This window comes from Schistocerca americana, chromosome 4 (assembly GCF_021461395.2).
Source record: "Schistocerca americana isolate TAMUIC-IGC-003095 chromosome 4, iqSchAmer2.1, whole genome shotgun sequence".
Taxonomy (NCBI): domain Eukaryota; kingdom Metazoa; phylum Arthropoda; class Insecta; order Orthoptera; family Acrididae; genus Schistocerca; species Schistocerca americana.
This window is the reverse complement of record NC_060122.1, coordinates 784,268,719-784,289,167: the sequence shown is the minus strand read 5'-3', so window position 1 is coordinate 784,289,167 and position 20,449 is coordinate 784,268,719. Positions and strand designations below refer to the sequence as shown.

At 39.5% G+C, this 20,449-nt stretch overlaps 1 protein-coding gene across 5 annotated transcripts in view; it reads left to right on the top strand.

Moving 5' to 3' along the window:
• Positions 1-20,449, top strand: part of LOC124612978 (protein phosphatase 1A) — a 233,522-nt gene that overhangs the window by 56,870 nt on the left and 156,203 nt on the right. The gene's annotated exons all lie outside the window — the stretch shown is intronic.

Sequence of the window (20,449 nt, the reverse complement as noted above, 5' to 3'; positions counted from 1 at the left end):
GAAGATGATGAAAGGGAAAACTGAAGTTTTAAATTTCGCATTTAACAAAATGTTCATGCAGGAGATCATACTGACATACTGTGATTTGACCATTGGGGTTATAGTAATAGCCAACCCACATGTAGAGAAGCAACTGACAGAGATGAAACCAAATAAGTTGTCAGCTCCGGAAGGAAGCCCAGTTGAATTTAACAGAGAATACTATTTTTGCATTGGGCAATTAATTGGCTTGGATTTATAGCATATGTCTCAGCTGGCACAGTCCCAAGCAACTGGAAAAAAGCAACAACAACATCACTTGTGTCACCCTCTATGTAAGAATGGTAAAAGAACAGACTAGCAAAATTACAGACCTATATCATTAGCATCGGTTTTGTTGCAGAATCCTTGAGCATATTCTGAGTTTGAATGTAATAAACCGTGAGACAGATAAGCTTTTGTCGATAAGTCTTCATAGGTTTAGAAAGCATTGCTCATTTTCTCAGAGTATGTCTTGCAAGCTATGAATGAGGGGACAACAGTACATTGTACTTGACAGTCAGTGATCATCAGAGGCAGGAGTATTATGAGGAGTGCCCCAGGAAAGTTTTATAGGACTGCTTGTGTTCTCTGTATAAATGAATTATCTGGCAGTGAGTGAGTGAGTGAGTGAGCAGCAATCTGTGACTGTTTGTCGATGACACTGTAGTATACAGTAAAATGTCATCATTGAGTGACTGAGGAAGGATACAAGAGCACTTAGAATTTATATTTGGTGTGGTGAATGACAGCTTGCTCTATATGGAGGAAAATGTAAGTGAATGCAGATGAGTAGGGAAAACAATCGTGTAATGGTCAAAATACTGTATTAGTGGTGTGGTGCGTGACACAGTCACAGTGATTAAATGCCTAGAGGTAATATTGCAGAGCAATATGAAATGGAATGAGACGGCCGGCTGCTGTGGCCGAATGGTTCTAGGCACTTCAGTCTGGAACCGTGCTTCTGCTACGATCGCAGGTTCGAATCCTGCCTCGGGCATGGATTTGTGTGATGTCCTTAGGTTGATTAGGTTTAAGTAGTTCTAAGTCTAGGGGACTGATGACCTCAGAAGTTAAGTCCTATAGTGCTTAAGCCATTTGAATTTGGAATGAGACGTAAGGACTGTAATAGGGAAGGCAAGTGGTCGACTTAAGTCTATTGTGAAAATTTTGGGATAGTGTTGCTCATATGTTAAGGAGACAATGTGGAACACCAGTGTGACAGATTCTTGAGTATTGCTAGTTTGTTTGGGTATCTCCACAAGGACAGATTAAAGGAAGAAACCGAAGATATTCAGTGGAGTGCTGATAAGTTTGTTACTGGTAGGTTCGATCAACAAGTGAGTATTACATTGATACTTTAGGAACTCAAATGGGAGTCCCTAGAGAGAAAATGAAATTTTGTCATGAAACACTTTTGACAAAATTTGGAGAAGTGCCATTTTCACCTGACTGCAGAATGATTCTACTGCTGCCAGTGTACATTTTACACAAGACTGTACAATGACATATAGACATTTTTCCCTTGATACATTTATGAATGGAATAGGAAAGCAAATGGCTAATGGTGGCAGAAGGTACTCTCCACCATGAGTAATACAGTGGCTTGCGGCGTCTCTATGTTGATGTATAAACAATATCGAAAGGATAGATTGGTACTCACCATATAGAGGTGGTGCTGAGTTGAAGACAGGCGCAATGAAAAAGACTTGTTAAAATATTGAAGCTTTCTGACAAAATCGTTCTGCAGTAGGATGCAACTGAGGTAACTGGACAGTATTTGAATTTGGGTACTATGTTGGCACTTCTTGATTCTGGTAAAAGTTCACCCGTCCTGTTAATAAGACTATCAATTTGGCACAAGGGTTCAAAGCCTTGGTTATTGTTTAAAATGTTTTCAAACTTTTTTAAGCTGTCATGGGAATACCTCTGCCAATGAGGAATTCACTAGATTAGTTTTATACATTAATTGAATAGATTCAGTCAGTGCCAAACATTGAGTTTCAAGATTTTTAATACTTGCAGGTATATGGGAAACATGAGTGCAAATCACAGCAATGTCATTTTTAATACCGGAATCAGTAAAAGCTTCCTTGCACTGGCAAACTGCCAAAGCCTCTGCACTATCGAAGTCATTTACTACCCCTCTAATGGCCTCGAAATGTTTATTGTAAAACAACGCAGCTTTGACACACGTACCCCAACGAGTTACCACTGGTTCGGGAGGTAAAGGCACATTTGGTAGTTTTTCTCTGTAGGTCTTGAGGCGAGCAGGCGCCTTTAGAAACACTTTCTTTGTGGGTGAAATCAGTTTATTTACATTCACAAACGTAGAACATACTTCTTCTGCAAGCCGATGTAGGGAGCAGCAACTGAAATAAAAACAAACACCCTTTCATCTGCGGAAGATTCTGGAAATATTTTTCTAATACGATCATTCACAAATCTGGTGATTGTAGAATGATTTACTTTTTCAAATTCTATGCAGGCCGCTAAATAGGAAGAAGTAGCTTCTTCTTTTAAAGCACTAACAATTAAATTTGCAATGTAATGGCCATAAGTGTCTGTAGTTTCATCAGCTGAAATCTAGATAATGCTGCCCTTGAGTTCATTGCGTACTACTTCCAAAACATTTACATAAAATGTCGGTATGTAATTTTTATGAAATGTTGATTCATCTGGTATATTTTGATTTAAGCAATATTTGTGCAGGAAGCCTTTGAGGATAGGGTTTGTAAGTTTGTGAAGAGGAATGTTGCTTGCAATGAATGCTTCACATAGATCAATGTTAAACCAACTTTCGTGGTTACCTTTGGACAAATCCCAGCTGCTACAACTTACTGTTGTCAGAAGTTGTTGTCGTGGTCCTTTCTTCTTCATTCCTGCGATATGAACACTTGTCTTGACATGCTGGTCTATTTGAAACATTTTGTTGCACAAAACATTTTTCTCATAAACTTGACAATATAAAACAATTCCGTCATATGTAAATGTTCCAGGATGGTCAGCTATCCACGAAACGACGTTTCTTTTTTCGGGCAGCACGGTGCACAACATGTTACACACTACATGTCGTAAACACGTTCAGCTGTGTACAAATAAATAGAAAGCTAAACTGAAACAGTGCATGTGCCACTAAAAGCTTATGAAGTTTAATTTAATTGTTCCCGACGCGTACAGTATGACAGCGAAGGGGATTAACCACAGGCGCAGGAGGATTTAGTGTGTCTGCATGCTCCTGTTGTTCCTCTTCTGTAATGATTTCACTAGGCAATGGCCTCTCAGTTAGCGAGTGCACGTAGTTCTAGGTCATGGTCAGTTTGTGAGACATCAAAACTAGATCGAGCTAGAGACTGCCTGTCTAAATTTTTAAAATATTGTAAACGTAGAGTGAAAATATGCATCGTCACTAGTTTTTAATTAAAATGTGCAACAGCCAATGAAAAGGAGCCAAATATGCAAATGCATATAATCCGGTCTCTACTCATAAGGCACTGACACAGAGGACACACAGTTTTTAACTGAGTTGACTAACAATGTGTATGATACTTAAATAACAGGTAAATGTTAAAAGTTCTTGGCACTGATGGCAGGAGTGGTTACAGATCTTTAATAAGCATATATTTACTGGAGTAACTAAATGTCAGAAAATGTAGACTAAAGTGAGGTTTATATATTTGTTTATTGCACATAATAATAATAATTTTAGTGGAATAATACATGAAAAGGCACAAACTGATGTATTTAAAGTAGTTTCATAGTGTAAAATGTACCTGAATGTGCAAAACACTAAATAAAATATATGCGTGACATAATGTAGTTGTTACGAGGTCGAGACTACCTTAGATGGTGGTAACAGTTGTCTCACTGCACAGGCAGTCCAACAGCTTATTGTATTTCTAATAACAAAACTACCTTGGATTGAACCTGTGTGGTGGTGGCATTGAGTGTGGATATACTTTCCTGTTTTCATTCCTTATCTCTTTGAGCCAACAGCATCAGCAAAATTAAACCATTTGAAACATTACCCTGATACTGTTGTGTATTGCTGCATGTTCGCTATTATGTAATCCATAATCGTTTTATCAGTATGTTTGCAAGTAGATTAAACATATTACTATTGTTGGATTTGAGACTCTGATTTCAGAATTCTTTGCTTCAGATCTGTTTATCAGCTAGTTTAGTCAAATATTCTTCGTACTTTTGACAGATAGTTTTAAGCTTTTATCTGTACGTTGTTTGGGCTGTGCAGTTCCTACCGACACAATTTTATCACATAATTACACTTTACATTAGATGGCAAGGATATATTTTTTGCCCAAAAATTTGTTATTTGGATTAACTTCAGGCATACTTAAACTGCAACAATGGGAATATTGCATGGTAAATGATAAGTCCCATGCCAGTGGGGCCGCAGTGTGAATGCCGCCTAGGTAAACAGTGTAGAGCATGTTTATTAAATATTGTTAAATATGTGTCTCTGTCACGGGGATTTAAGTTACGTACAAATGAAAATTTGTTTGGGACATATTCCTAACAGGGAAGAAAAATAATGATTAAATGGCCAGTGGCCTATGTGACTAACAAATCCAGATTCACTAGGAATATTCTGGAGTTAATAACACAATTAGTCACAGTCTTGGCAAAAGGTGGCCATATGCTCTTAGATGGTGTAAGGCCAAAGTCTGAAGAAGTGAAGTAACTGCCCTACACTCCCGGTAGGGATTAGAAGTCGAGCGCAGCACAGCGGCTGTCTGACGACGGTTCCTTAGCGAGAGCTGTGATCAGTGGACCGCTATCGTGGTTGACGTCTGTTCCAGAGAACTCGAAGGAATGACTATTTCAGTAGCAGTTCCGTGGTTGTGCACCAGCAGAAATACTGTTTCTGCACACGGATACAGTGCGACGTGGTAGCAGACGTACGACACCCTGTAGGAAATTAAGGCCCGCAGTCGCAGCTCGAGGACATGGAAGTGTATTCAGCTGTCAGTGGACGTGGTGCCTGTCGTGGTGGGTCCCGGGGACCTTGTGGACAAAAAGTTGGCTATTGTAATTTTCCAGAATGTTTACCAATGTGTAAGGCAAGCATGGATTGAAGTTTGTCTTGCAGGCACTTGTACCTGTTGTGGCAGATGGTGCCTGTAGTGTGACCACCTGTGGGATGTGTGTGGTTAGTTCAGGTTGCTGTCTTGTTGGAAGGACACAGTAGTAAACATACAGTTCATCTGATTTTTCTTAGTAGTTACGAAAGATGTATGAGATGACCAATGTCTTGCTTTGTGGCTTGCATTTTCAGTAAAAATGTGTGTGTGTCTACATTGGCTTGCTATTTTGCCATACACATAGGCGAGATGACAAGCAATTCATACATGCATGTTCTGCAGTGTTGGGTAACAAAATGTGATATACTTCTGGTCTAAGCTTAGCGTTTTTTGCAGTTTGTTTTTATGGTATATTGAAATTTGCTGAAATAATAGTAGTTCATTAAAAGTAAAGATAGAGAGTATAGATACCACCATAAGTGCTGGACATTACTCATTTGTGGAAAAAAATGAAAGAAGCAAATGAGTCAAACTCTGAATGTGATAACCATTCAACTTACAGATACAAGAGCTCTGGAAAATAGATTTTGTTGTACTCTATCATTAGTTTGTCTTTAATATTTGCAGATGGACTATGTTTGGCTTAAACATACCTCTCCAAGTTCTAGAAATATGCAGTTGGTTAAGACAAACCAGCCTCAAGTGAAATACCTCCCAATGTTCATCAAATTAATTTAATGGAATGTGATCTTCTATGTCCTTGTTATTTGGTAACACAATGCACCGTACTAGGTATGGTGGTAAATTCAGTTTGCCCTATCAAGGTTAAGGTGTTTTGGAGTTAAATATAGTAGTTTACAAAGCCAGTCCAGCGTGAAATATAATGGGACTATTTCTGGATGTAACAGTTAGTAGGTAATACTCAGCTTTGTTTCTTGGTGATTTTCAATGCTACAGTGGGTGTAAAAAAAATTTGACAGTATGTGTTCCACCAAAAATTGCTGCAGCTTCCTGTGTCCATCAGTGTAGCTAATGATTTGGTGTGCCAAGAGGAATTTTAAGCTATCAGTTTGACATGAGGTTTCACTTTCACAATTGCATCTTTATTAGCCTACTCAATAACTAATACAAAACTTGCTCTCTCAAAAACTGTCACAAAACTGGCACTCTCATGGTTGATTAGCCACTGCTTATATATCATTTCAGTAATTACTGGTTATGTCATCCATTATTGCAGACAGAAAATTTGAGGATTACAGTCAAAAACTTTGTTACTTTTACTAACTGATTATACAAAATTAATTATGATGGTGATTCAAATGAAAACCATAAAAGTGCTATAATGCTTTTAATTGCAGCTATGAGCAAAAAACTACATGACATTTTTCGACATAATATCTGTGGCATTGAATGTGCATATTCCACTGCTTCAGAAGTGCGTAGATACCATGAGGAAACAAGTCTTTTGGATGTGTGTGACCTCTTTGTCACTTCTGAAATACCTGCCTGTCATTGCTTCTTTAAGTGCACTGAACAGATGAGTCACTAGGAGCAATGTCTAGTGAATGAGAAGGATGTACCAGACATTCAAATTTAATTTCCTCAATAGTCTCAACTGTCTAACAGGCTGTATGCGGTATGGTGTTCTCATACTGTAGCAGTACTTTTGAAGTCGGAAGTCCTTTTCCTTTACTTCCGATTACGGGGGAAGTTGATTTTTCTGAATCTCTGATAACAAGTACTGGTTACGGTCACTTCCCTATCCACATAATGCTCCAAGATTAATCCATTTGCATCCCAGAAGAGAATGAGCATGGCTTTTTCAGCAGACAGTTGAGTGCGGGTTCGGCAATGACCTGTGGTGCCATTCCTTGCTTGACCTTTTCATTTCTGGTCGAAGGTGGCCCAAGTCTCATCGCTTGTAACAGTTTTTCTCAGGAACGCACCACCTTTGACATGGAAATGATGCAAAATTTTTTCACAGCCATTATCACGACAGTCTTTCAGTTCGGCAGACAGTTGATGTGGCACCCATCTCACAGACACCTTGTTGAAGTGCAGTATCTTGTGAACAACATTGTGTACTGAACCAATACTAATCTTCAAAGTTGTGGCTATTTCATTTGGCGTTATGCGTCTGTCTCCCTTTACAAGCTCCTCCACTAACACTGTTTTCTTGTCCGTCACAACATGATGAGCCTGCTCGGTCTTGGGGCATTCACCTCAGAAGTTACACCACTTTTAAACATCCTACACCACTCATACACTGGCTGCAATGCCAATCATGAGCCGCTGTTCTGAGTTGTGTTGTCGTTCTGCGATGAATTTTGATTGGTTTGACACCTTCACTAGCCAAAAAAATGTGTCGCAGATTGCTGCTCAGTCATGATGCATGTTGACAGCAGGGTAGCCATCTTTTTGTGGATGCTGCTGCCTGCTCCTGTGTTGTTGTAGCACTCTGCCACCTGTCAGAAACTTTCTGAAACTCAAGGAACACTGCTGCTGCCTATCAGCTCCATCGCACAACTTTTCAAAATTTTGTGGAACTTTTAAGGATTTCATTTGAATTACCGTCGTCTTAATTCGCCCCTCCTGTGCTGTGACATTTTTACCTGGCTCCTAGATTTTAATACTGAAATTCATAAAATATGTTCAGTAACAATGCTTTTAAGAAGTTGCTTATATCATTAAGATTATTAGTTAGAAAATCTTCCTAACATGTACATGAGTTCTTTACATAAATACTAACGAAAAGCTAGTTTCACTTCTTGAGAAAAGTATTCTGGAATTACAAAATCAGAATTGTTTATGAATTATGCTTGAGTATCGATTACTAGGAGTGAAACGAGTGCAGAGATGTATTTATACTTGCTGAAATTGAAATGAAATTAGTGACAGTATAATAAATTGAGTTATAAAATGACCAGGTAAATGAAATAATAATGTTACAAAATTTATTTGAGCCTGTAAATGTGGCAGCCAGACACCTAAGTCAACAATTCATCATGTTATACTTATCCTGACGATCATGTATTGGTACGTTTCAACACTCCTCACTCCCCCAAAGTACCATAGATGACAATCGGGTACAATACTCTGCCAAAAATTAAACTTAAGTCAATTGTCAGAAACATAGTATAAATGAACGATTCCCCAAAAGTTACCATTCAGCACAATGTGAAGTTGACTTCACAGATTAGTGAATATAAAATGTAACAGTGACCGCAGCACATCAGATTATGCAATTACTGTGAGTACATGCTCAGAGCATAGCTTACCAAAAGGATTCAGATTTAAACATTGAACATTTCCAAATTATTTGAAAAAGAAATAAAAGAATCAATTATACAACATCATACATTATACAAAATCTCACTGCTTGAGAAGATCTCAGTCCATATGTGACAACACCTCCTTCCAGTCTCTCAATATTCCTCTAGTGCTCCCAGGCATACAGTCTCTCTGCTCTATAATTTCCGCAGATATGTACAATTAACTTTGTCACTGCTCACCAGTCCAACATACACAATATAGTCTACAAAGAAACAGAACAGGAAACAATTACATACAGTTGATATTCAAATATCCACATATTAAATAGCCTAAAGTTTCATCACTGTGACACAATAATGGTTTCATAAACAGTAGCTTTCTAGCAAGATAAGTTTTCTCACTTCTACCAATATGGGTTCATGGAATCCTTACATGGCATTTGTGGGTAATGTGTACATTATCAGCTATCACGTCCAGGACAGAATACAAATTAAAACAGTGTGTATATAGCATGATAATTAGTTTTTGTTTTCATTGATATAAGTTATTTTCAATTTCTTTGCATGATTGCATATTCATTTTGACATTGCACTTGCTCTCTCTGCAAAGTAGTGCGTAATTCATAAAACATCAAAATAGTAAGTAATAAAATCTTTTGTTCAGTAGAAGGAAACACACATGGTTTTGTGATAGTGTTCCTCTCGTGTCAATGAAGTGATGCTTATATTAGTAAAGTAATAAAATTAGCAATTAATAAATTCCTCCCTTCATTTCTCAGTACTGTACAATTGTGATTACCTAAAATAAGGAACACTGTGCAAACTGTTGCTCTTGTGCAAGCATTCCTCATATTGATATGTAATAAAACTTCAATGAAAAATGAATATGTTCAGTGTTCAACTTGTATGATTAATATTTATTAATCCAGTCAGATGTGTCTCTACAAGTGACAACTTATAAGCAAATTCTGTTCAGCCTACTTCTTTTCTGATCCAAGAAAGTTACATTACAGTAAGGCAACAACTGCCCTTTACCTTAGCTCATTCAAAATAACCCTCCTTTCAAATTCCATGAAGTATACTGTGAAAATAGTTTACTGTCTTCATTACTGTTGCTCTTCATACTAAAATTCTAATCTTCACACAAAATTTCTGCCACACACAAAAAATAATGAACAATCAAAGTACTTACCTTAGTTGTCTGCAATGAAGTAATTCCATGCCACAAAAATTTTTATTTATTCATTTTATTTATTATTTGTGTCTAATTTTTAGTTATCTTCTCTTTAATCAACTTCTTGTGTCAACATATGGTCCATTTCAGATTTTCATGCCAGTGGTTTCTTTAAAGTTTTCCCCTAGTATCAGCATCCATTATTGCATAGATCAATCTGAAACTCAAAATTCTGTTACCAAAACCTCATTAGCAGGGCAGCTTTAATCTTGGGATTGTCCACTGCAACTGAATTGTTTCTGGGTGTAACAGTTTGTAGAGAATAGTCACCTTCACTTTTTGCCAGTCTCTGATGCTGCAGTGACTACAAAACTATTTGTGATATCTGCTCCACCAAAATTTGCTGCAACTTCCTGAGCTCCTCACAGTGTAGCTAATGATATAGTATGCCAAGAGAAAGTTTAAGTAATCAGGTTAACACAAAGTTTAACTTTCACAATTACATGTTAATTGTACAATAACTAATACATAACTTGCTCTCAAAAACTGTCGCTAAATTGGCACTTCCATGGCTCATTCGCCACCGCTTATAAATCATATTGATGGTTACCGGTTATGTCATTCATTATCGCAGACAGAAAATTTAGGGATTTGTTGGCTTTTACTAACTGATTATACAAAACTAAATTTTAACTTGTGTTTCCCATGCTGTGGCATTAATTTGTTTCACTTGGCCCTTAGTTTTTAGCACTGAAATTCGTAAAATAAGTTAGATAACAAAGCTTATTTTAAAGTTGCTTATGTCGTGAAGATAATTGCTTGGTAAATGTTCCTAATGTGTGTGGGATTTCTTTACATAAATACTAACAAAAAGCTAATTTCACCCCTTGTGAAAAGTATTCTGGAATTGCAAAATGAGAATTGTTCAGGAATTGTGTTAAAGTATCAACTTGTAACAGCTGAACTAGTTCAGAGATATATTTGTACTTGCTGAAACTGAAATGAAATTAATAACAATATAATTAATTGAGTTTTAAAATGACCAGATAAATGAAGTAAGAATGTTACAAAATTTATATGAGGCTGTAAATGTGACAGCATGACACCTGAGGCCAACACTTTATCATACTTACTCCAACATTCATATTATGAAAATGATAGATTGCTACTCTTCAGGCCTTCTTCTGGAGTGCGCATGCCACACACACACACACACACACACACACACACGTACACATGTTCACCCAAACACAACTCACGCACACATGACCACTGTCTCAGGCTGCCAAGGCCAGATTGTGAGCACCTGTCATTTATTTTATAGTGACAAAGGCATTCTGGAGAATAAAATCCAAGAAGAATTATGTTAGAACTACCTGGACACATGTTTGGTGTTTTTATGTGTGTAATAATAAATTGTTCTAAAACTAGAGGATGTGTGATGTTCTAGAAACATAGGTTGCTCTTGAACTAGACAGTGTCATCAGGAGGTGTTTGCTGTGTTGAAAGAAGCAATTGCTGATGAAATTGGTAGACAAAGGGATTTTTTTACATCATGGAACAAGTGATTAAAAGAAATGAATGGTACAAAACAATGTATCATCCATCATCGTAGGCTACAATAGGTATATTGGAACAGTTGTCAAGACTAGTGGGCAATTTAGGCATTTACAGATGCCAGCCATCGGAAAATTCAAAACCACCTCAGTTCCTCAGATATTGCTTCCCAGATATATTGTTAAAGACATGAAAGTAGTATGCTGTGAGATAGTGTCTCGTGTGCTGGAGTAAAGAAAATAGAAAGGTTACATTTCTTACTGGTTTCCTGTTTGTGAAAAAGCTTTGAGCACATTGCACTTCTGAAAATTCCATACTGATAGAAACATGAAGCTAAAATGAATAACGTATTTTACCATTTATACACTCTCTTTGTTGTCCTTGTGACAAAATAAATTGTTTTCTTCTTCTTCTGCTTCATTAGGACCCATCAGGATCACATGTGGTTTGTTTTGCACGTCTCCGTTTCTTTCTTCCTCTGTTTCTTTCTTCCTCTGGTAAGACAACTTTAATTTTGGTGTCTGGCCACCTGCGACCATCCATCAACCCTTTATACTTCTCCCTGTCCTGTACTATTGCCTGCAGATTCCATTCTTTTATTCCTACAGCCTTCCAGTCATCTCCGACTTCCTTCACCCAGTTGTTTCCCGTATGATATGTTGCATTCCATATCTTCCTAGTCAACCTCTCTTCTCCATCCTCATAATGTGCCTAACAAATTGTAACCTCCTCTTCCGTATCTCATTCGATATGGGTTCAATATTTGCATACAGTACTTGTCATGTTCCGTGTATCCAGTTATCCCCATGTTTTTTGGTGCCCCATATGTGTCTCAGAATTTTCCGCTCCTCCTCCTCCAGCTGTATACAAGCTCTCTTGCCGAGTGTGATCATTTCTGATGCATACAGAGCAGCATTTCTTACAGTTGCTGGGTAATGTCACAATTTGGCATTTTGTGACAGCTTTTTCTTGCCATATGTTGTTTTCACCGCATACCAAAGCTTCTGTAAAAGCTGCGCCTGTCTACTGTGCTACTGTTGCTCTGTATGCCACCAGTTATCTTCTGAAAACCGTTGACTTTCTCAACTGCTTGGCCATCTATCTTCCAGTCAGACTCAGTGTTCACTGTCTTGGTCTTCTTATATACAACCTTCAGTCCGACCTTTTCTGCTGTTTTGGCTAGAATTTTTAGTGCTGTCTTTGCCACTTCTTCTGTCTCATTTAAGAGTGCCATGTCATCTGCAAATGCCAGGCAGTCCACTGTTGCATTGTGTGTGACCTTGTACCCTATTTGCACACCTTTGATCTTCGTGTTACTAATTAGTTGTCTCACTACTTCGTCCAAAACCGGGTTAGATGAAGTTGGTGACAGCCAATCCCCTTGCCGGACTCCTGGTTTTATTTCGAAGCTGTCTGACAGCGTGCTTTGATATCTGATCCTGGCAGTAGTGTCACTTAACATTTCCTTTATTATTGCGTGTGTTGTTGCGTCCAGTCCTCTATCTTCTAACACATCAAGCAGAGTACTTCTGTCAACTGAATCGTAGGACTTTTGAAAGTCCACAAATGTCACTATTGTCTTTTTTCCTTTCTTGTGTCTGGGGTTTTATTATTCTTTGTATTCCATATATCTGTTCTGTACAGTTCCTCCCTTTTTTAAAGCCACACTGTTACTCCCCTATTGTCAGCCCAAGCTGTTCTTCAACTCGGTTCTGCAAGATTCTCGACAAAACCTTGTACCCTATGTTTAAGAGAGGGATGCCCCTGATGCCCCTGTAGTTATCCAGTACTTTCTGGTCCCCTTTCTTGTGCAGTGATATTATAATGGCTTCCTTCCAGTCTATGGGTATCTTCTTATTTATCCCTATATGCATTATTATATTGTACATACTTCTTTCTATTTCAGGCCCACCCCACTTGATCTCTTCAGCAAATAAATTGTTTTATTTTAACAATGACCAATTTATTATTGTCATGAAATATATTGCTTTATCTACGATAATGATAGCAGCTGAAGAAATGAATTAAAATTTGTGCCATGGCCGGGACTTGAATGTTCGAGTCCCAGACATGGCACAAATTTTAATTCATTTCTTCAGCTTCCATCATTATCGTAGATAAAGATGGGACTTAAATGTCTCGGGGGAAAATTTAATTATATTGATTTATGTTTCTATCACTTCTCCATGCGTAAAAACACCCAAGACCTATACAGGTCTCATGAAAAAATTCACAATTATGAATTCAGATTTACCATTCTGTCTTGTTGGAGCAATTGCATTATCCTGCCGATCTATCCCATTATTTTGAAAGTTCGTAGGGTGATGGATGATGGTACGAACTATTCCTCATGGGTGACACTAAATGACTTATGTTAGGTTGGTCATTGTAATTCATCTAGACCATTAAGGGAACCATATCTAGCTTTTGCACTACCTTAGAGACCATTTGGGTCTGTGGGCATGTGTGACCTGTGTGAATACCTAATAACCTTAATGTAGTTAACTGTGGCACTCGTGAACAAACTACATGTATGTTGATCTAGTTACGGAAAAGCAGATTCCAAAATGAGATTAATTGGAAAAGTCTTGAGAGCGGATTCACCCATAAATATGTTTGCTTATAATTTGTGGGAGGACTGTAAATGAATATTTGCTTCATGTAAGGTTTACTTTTAAACTGTAATAGCAGATGTTCACAGATAAGTCAAAAAGACTATCATGTCCAATGATGTATGAATTATTCCCATGGCAGGAAAACTGGATAAATTTGAGCTTATATAAAGGTTTGCATACAGTTCTTTTTTTCTGTGTACAACCCTCAAATGAAATGAAAAAGTAGTACAATATGTAGAGTCTTGTACTGCAGGAAGCAAGGGAGAAGATGCATCTTTGTTGTGTGTAGTGTAAGAAAGATGCGAATGACAATGGGGTGGAACATGCGGCTTTTCTCGGATGATGCTGTAGTATACAGAGAAGTTGCAGCATTAGAAAATTGTAGCGAAATGCAGGAAGATCTGCAGCGGATAGGCACTTGGTGCAGGGAGTGGCAACTGACCCTTAACATAGACAAATGTAATGTATTGCGAATACATAGAAAGAAGGATCCTTTATTGTATGATTATATGATAGCGGAACAAACACTGGTAGCAGTTACTTCTGTAAAATATCTGGGAGTATGCGTGTGGAACGATTTGAAGTGGAATGATCATATAAAATTAATTGTTGGTAAGGTGGGTACCAGGTTGAGATTCATTGGGAGATTGCTTAGAAAATGTAGTCCATCAACAAAGGAGGTGGCTTACAAAACACTCGTTCGACCTATACTTGAGTATTGCTCATCAGTGTGGGATCCGTACCAGATCGGTTTGACGGAAGAGATAGAGAAGATCCAAAGAAGAGCGGCGCGTTTCGTGACAGGGTTATTTGGTAACCGTGATAGCGTTACGGAGATGTTTAATAAACTCAAGTGGCAGACTCTGCAAGAGAGGCGCTCTGCATCGCGGTGTAGCTTGCTCGCCAGGTTTCGAGAGGGTGCGTTTCTGGATGAGGTATCGAATATATTGCTTCCCCCTACTTATACCTCCCGAGGAGATCACGAATGTAAAATTAGAGAGATTAGAGCGCGCACGGAGGCTTTCAGACAGTCGTTCTTCCCGCAAACCATACGCGACTGGAACAGGAAAGGGAGGTAATGACAGTGGCACGTAAAGTGCCCTCCGCCACACACCGTTGGGTGGCTTGCGGAGTATAAATGTAGATGTAGATGTAGATGGAGGCAGGATGCTGGACATAGAGATGAGTGGAAGCTGTGACTGTGGAGGATGGCATACTCCTGACCGGCTGCCAGGGAACACATCCAGGCCTGAGGGTGTGTCCTGGAGCAATGGTGACAATGAGTCGGCGAGCAGGGCCAGCGGGGGCATCGTCCATCTACTCCTCCTGGGGTGCTCTGTGGCACCAACGGGCAACTGCGAAGGCAGTACAGTCCCAAGAGGCCGTGAATCTGGGGGAAGAAAATGAGCAGAATCACACGTCAAATGACACACATGAATTTGGTTCTAATGGTGCTGCTGCAAACCATTAGGACCTACAATCACGTACATAAAAGAGCCAAAGCGTTCCTAGATCACACCTCTTTCCCAGCACCCACAGTTGCCATAAACCCTGAAAAGACCAAGATTGCGCGGCAAATCGATACTTGTGGACCATTGGTGGTGACGGATGCTGAGGTGAGTTGGATATAGCAAGTGTAATAGCGTTTGATGGCGGTGGCCATGCAGAAGTTCCACCAGTGATGGTCCGTCTCTTGGGGGGGAGCGATAGGATGCAAGAAAGAGTGGCAACACCTGTTCTTGTATGTGGGTGGTGCAAAGCTTCACTACCTGTTGTTTAAAAGTGCATACGAAGCATTCTGCTTCTCTGTTGGGCTGGGGATGAAACATAGCACTTAGATGACAAATGCCATTTCGTTCACAAAACTGTTCTAAATCACGTGAAATTAACTGTGATCTGTTGTCCGACCCAAGTGCTTCTGGCAAACCTTCTATGCAAAATATGGAGGACAATGCTTGAATGGTGCTATATGATGTGGTAGTAGAAGCAAATGGGAGCTTGTTAAGAGTCTACCACTATGAGCCAATGAGTATTCCAAAATGGTACTGCAAAGTCAATGTGCACCCGTTGCCATGGGAATTGAGTCTTAGGCCAAGCTGCTAATGTCTGTGGCAGAGCGGATTGGTTTTCCACTCGTGTGGGACACTGTTATGTCATCTGTTCCATCTGTGCATCCGTGCCCTATCAAGTACAGTGCTGTTGCGCCAACTGTTTAGTGCAAACAATTCCCCAATGTCCTAGGTGGAACAATCGCAACACGTACTTTTGCAACACTTTGGGAATAAGCACAAGTGGTTGTCCACTGCAATTTTGAACTAGAATGATACCCTGTTGAACTGAAACGTTATGCAGATGTACAAAATATCGGTGCACAACTGAGTTCTGGGTACTGTTCAATAAATGAGTCAGAGACATGCAAATGTAATACAACAGATTCTTGAGATCTGGATTTGCTTCTCTATCCTGTGCAATTTTTCTGTAGTGTAAGGGAAAAAGATTCCAGCAATTCAGAGTCTTGTGCATAGATTTGGCAACAAGATGCGGCAGATGCATCAAAATCATAGTCTGGGCCAGTTGAAAGCTGAGATAGGGCCATGCCTTGCTGTAGTCTGTACACAATTGCTCACTGACACTGTGAAAGCAACAAACCCCAACATTGCAATTTTTGAGCAGTGCGTGTAGGAACCAGCTTTACCAGATGAAACAGGGAGTGCAAAGGCTTGTGATCTGTCACTAAAAAGAACTTGTGACCATAAAAATAGTGATGGAATTTTGTCACACTGTACACAATAGCAAGAGTTCCTTTTTCAATTTGAGAATAACTGCACTGAGTTTGAGTTAACAACTTTGAGACACAAGCAGTAGGTCTGTCTTATGCGCCAAGTCTGTGTGAAAGCACAGTGCAAATTCCATAGGAAGAAGCGTCGACTTGCAAAACTACTGGCTTGGCAGGGTCAAAATGCACTAAACATCTGTCACTAAGCAAAGCATTTTTGAGTTCCTGAAATGCGTCTTGACAGTCTTGGTAGTCGACGCAAAAGGTACATTTTTGCAATGCAGACAATGCGATGGAGCTGCAATCTGAGCGGCATTCGATATGAACCAAATGTAGTATGTCATTTTGCCTAGTACTGACTGCAGTTCTGACACATTGTGAGGAACAGGCAGGTCACAGATTACAACCAAATTAGACTGGAGAGGGTGCACACTTTGTTTATCACATGACCTAAGTACTGTAGTTCAGTTTGAAGAAAGTCACACTTTTCGAGACGACTCTTGAGTCCTGCTTCTCAAAAAAGAGTACGCAAATTGGCAATGTGTTACTCTGGTGTACAACCTGAGACAACAATTCCGTCGAGATAGTTTGAGCAAAATGGAACTTTTGCAGTCAGCTGTTCCGAGTAACGTTGAAAAATGCCGGGTGTGGAAGCACTTACGAATGGCAAATGCAAATACTTGAACAGTCCTAAGTGTGTATTTACAGCAAACACTTAATATGATTCTTCATCCAGTGGAATTTGCAAGTAGACATCATGCAAATCCATCTTAGATAAGTAATGTCCTGCACCCAGCTTGTTCATGAGTTCCTCAGGGCAAGGTAACAGATAAGTGTCAACCACTGTCTGTGGGTTGACTGTAGACCTGAAGTCAACATAAATGCGAATGCGGCCAAAAGGCTTAAGCAACAAAACTTGTGGACGTGCCCATTGACTAGCTTGAATGGGAGCAGTTACACAATTATCGTGCAATTCTTTCAATTCACTGGCTACTTTGTCTCTTAAAGCAATTGGAACAAGCCGAGCCCAGAAAAACTTAGGCTGTGCATTGTCTTTCAGTGTAACATGCGCTACAAAGTTATTAGCTTTTCCCATTCCTTCTGAAAATAGTCCAGGAAATTCATTAACTGTCTTTTGTTGCACAAACAGATACTGAAAGTATGTTGTCTTGGATGCTAAGTCCAAACAAATCAAAGGAGTCTAAACCGAATATGTCCTCACTGTCTCTTGATTTTAGCACAGTAAAATTCACTGTCCTAATGTGAGATTTGTAAGTGGTACGAAAACTGTACTGTCCAAGCACTGGTATATCCTGTCCGTTATAAGCAGTGAGGTGCTTCCTAGATTTAGAAAGGCATGGCGAGTGTAACTGTTTGTACATGGCACGATTAAGCAAAGTTACTGATGCACCTTGTTTAATTGAAAGTTCACATGCTGGCCAGGAACACATAATTAGACAAGTAGTTCGTTAGAACGTCATTACACAGCACTAGGGTGAGGAGGCAGCACAACCTGAATCTTACTTTTGTCAGAACCTGTCGTAGGTTTTGAAAACACACCATTCACTGCATGTGCATGAGCCTGTTTTTCCCGGGAATGGGCAAAATTTCTTGTTTTTGTACTGTTGCAAATGAACTGCTTGGACATGGCCTTTTTTTCCACATGTGGAACACGTTGTGTTATGTGATGGGCAAACATATCATATTATGGTGAGCAAAACATCTAGGGCAAGATGTCACTAAATTCACAGGTCTGTTTATATGTCTACGTGGCTGTATATGCGGTTGTTGTTGATTTGTTGTTGTGGCTGCTTTTGGTGGTCATGAGCATTGGGTGACTCAACCTGACAGATCGGGACCTGGTCAAACTTAACGGCCACTATGGCACCTGAATCATATTGCTCAAGATTTGCAGTACAAGGGGAATTGATGGACCAGAGTACTTTAAGATCTGTTCCCGTATCCTACTGTCTGGGACATTGAATGTTATTGCATCTTTTATAATTAAATCATTGTAAAAGTTGCCACAACTGCACTTATATTTACACTTACTAGTCATGTCCATTAATTCTGTACACCGCTGACGGTACATCTGTTCCAATTTTTCCTGCAAATGAAAAAAACTGATATCTGGGTGCAGCTACTTGAACTTGCTGGTCATAGTATTGAGTTAATGCAATGATTACTTGGTCATAGATGAATGTGCTGGGAGATAGGTTGGGAATAGTTTTTGTATTAACCTAAACACTGAGGACCCTGCAATCAAAAGGAAATATTATAACTTTACAGTATCTTGAACACGATGAACTTGACAGTGTGCTTGGAACTGAGTTAGGTATTCAATCCATTCCTCTTCTGTGTCCTTAAATTGCCATAACATTGGTATACTGGTCAGTGGCACTTGTTGGCCTGGTTGGTTGGTCGGTTGTGGTTGTGTAGCCAGTAGTTTGTTGTACTGTCATCAGCAAGGTAGCTATTTGTTGATTCTGAACCTGAAAAGCTTGTGTTGGATCCATCACATTGGCTGTCAGCAGCTGTGGTGCAGAGGCAGGGGGTGGAGGGAGCAGAGAATTCATGGTTTACACAAATATGTTGTAGCAAAAAGCAAGCAAAGCCTCTGAAATGAGAAATTTGATTAGTTCTGTGGCTCCCCTCCTGGAATACATGTAAGATCACAACAACAAATTAGCAAATATAAACACTTGAAAATGATCGCCCTGGCAAGCTAAATCACAAGAGAAGCAAGCAAAATCTTTGGCCAAGTTGATTATCTGCGATCGCCAATCAATTACCCTCATTGCCAATGTAGAGTCTTGTACCATAGGAAGCAAGGGAGAGGATGTTGTTATGAGTGGCCAGTATCCTGTTTCTACAACACAAATGCAGAAGTGGATTGATACAGTTCTTTATTTATGTGAAACTGCTACTTAGCTTGAGTACAGTACATGTTCCTGGTACAAGCTCATCAGTAATAGTCAGCTTACAGACAATATCGGTAATCTTCCTATTATAAACTTTGGTCTCACTGCTAGCCCTGCTACGGTCACTAATCTGGTCACCATCTGCTGCAACCTGCGATGTGAACTGAGCTCGCTCTGCGAATGCGCAGCCCTCAGGTCAGCAGCTGTGGCTTAAATACAGGCTGTTGAGAGGGCATTGGCGACATGTTAGTTGTCGGTGCGTCTTTGGCCTCTCTCGTGATAGGCGTGCTTGATCCAGCACCTACTATCGATCTTCACGCTATATCTTTGCCGACTGGTGCACTGATGACAGCTTATGCCAGCAGACAATATGATATTGGTTCACTGTGTGTCCCCTGTGACATACGAAAGCAGCATGCAGAATAAATATGGAGACGCCAGTACAGATATGGTGTTTACTGGTGTCTCACAGATTAGTTATCTGCTTCAGAAATGTTGATGACAGACTACCTCATGTGAGGTGACCTAAATACAGAGACCTTGTTGCCATTTGCTAAGTAAGCTGCTAAAGGCATTATTTCTTCTTGTTTATATCCATAATCATATCTCCTCTGTGGGCAGTGTAACTTGATTTATTGCAAAAAGTTTTAAGCAATTCTGTGTCTTGCAGCAAGCATTGTTCAGTTTTGGTCAAGTAGTGTCTAGTCTCTTCTTCACTGACTAGGTTATTCACATTGACAAGGGTGCAGTCCTGTCTTTCTTTCACTAGTTCCTGTTCCAGCAAGGTTTTCAATGATAAAGGAGGCTGACCTGAATGATGAAGTTACAGGGTTGAAATTACCTCTCAAAGATTTAAATCTGGTTTAAGTATGGGGACAGTCTCACAGAGCACTGGCAACATCCACTCACAGCACAGAACTTGTCCAATGTTAACCTTCAGGAAAAAGTTTACTGTTGAACTGCAACGGTAGTTTCTTCTTCCACTTTTGGTCAACTGTAGTGAAACTGATTGGAAGTGCTTTAGCTCTTGGCTACAGTACATCTATGTATATGATTAAAGATTAAAACTTGCAC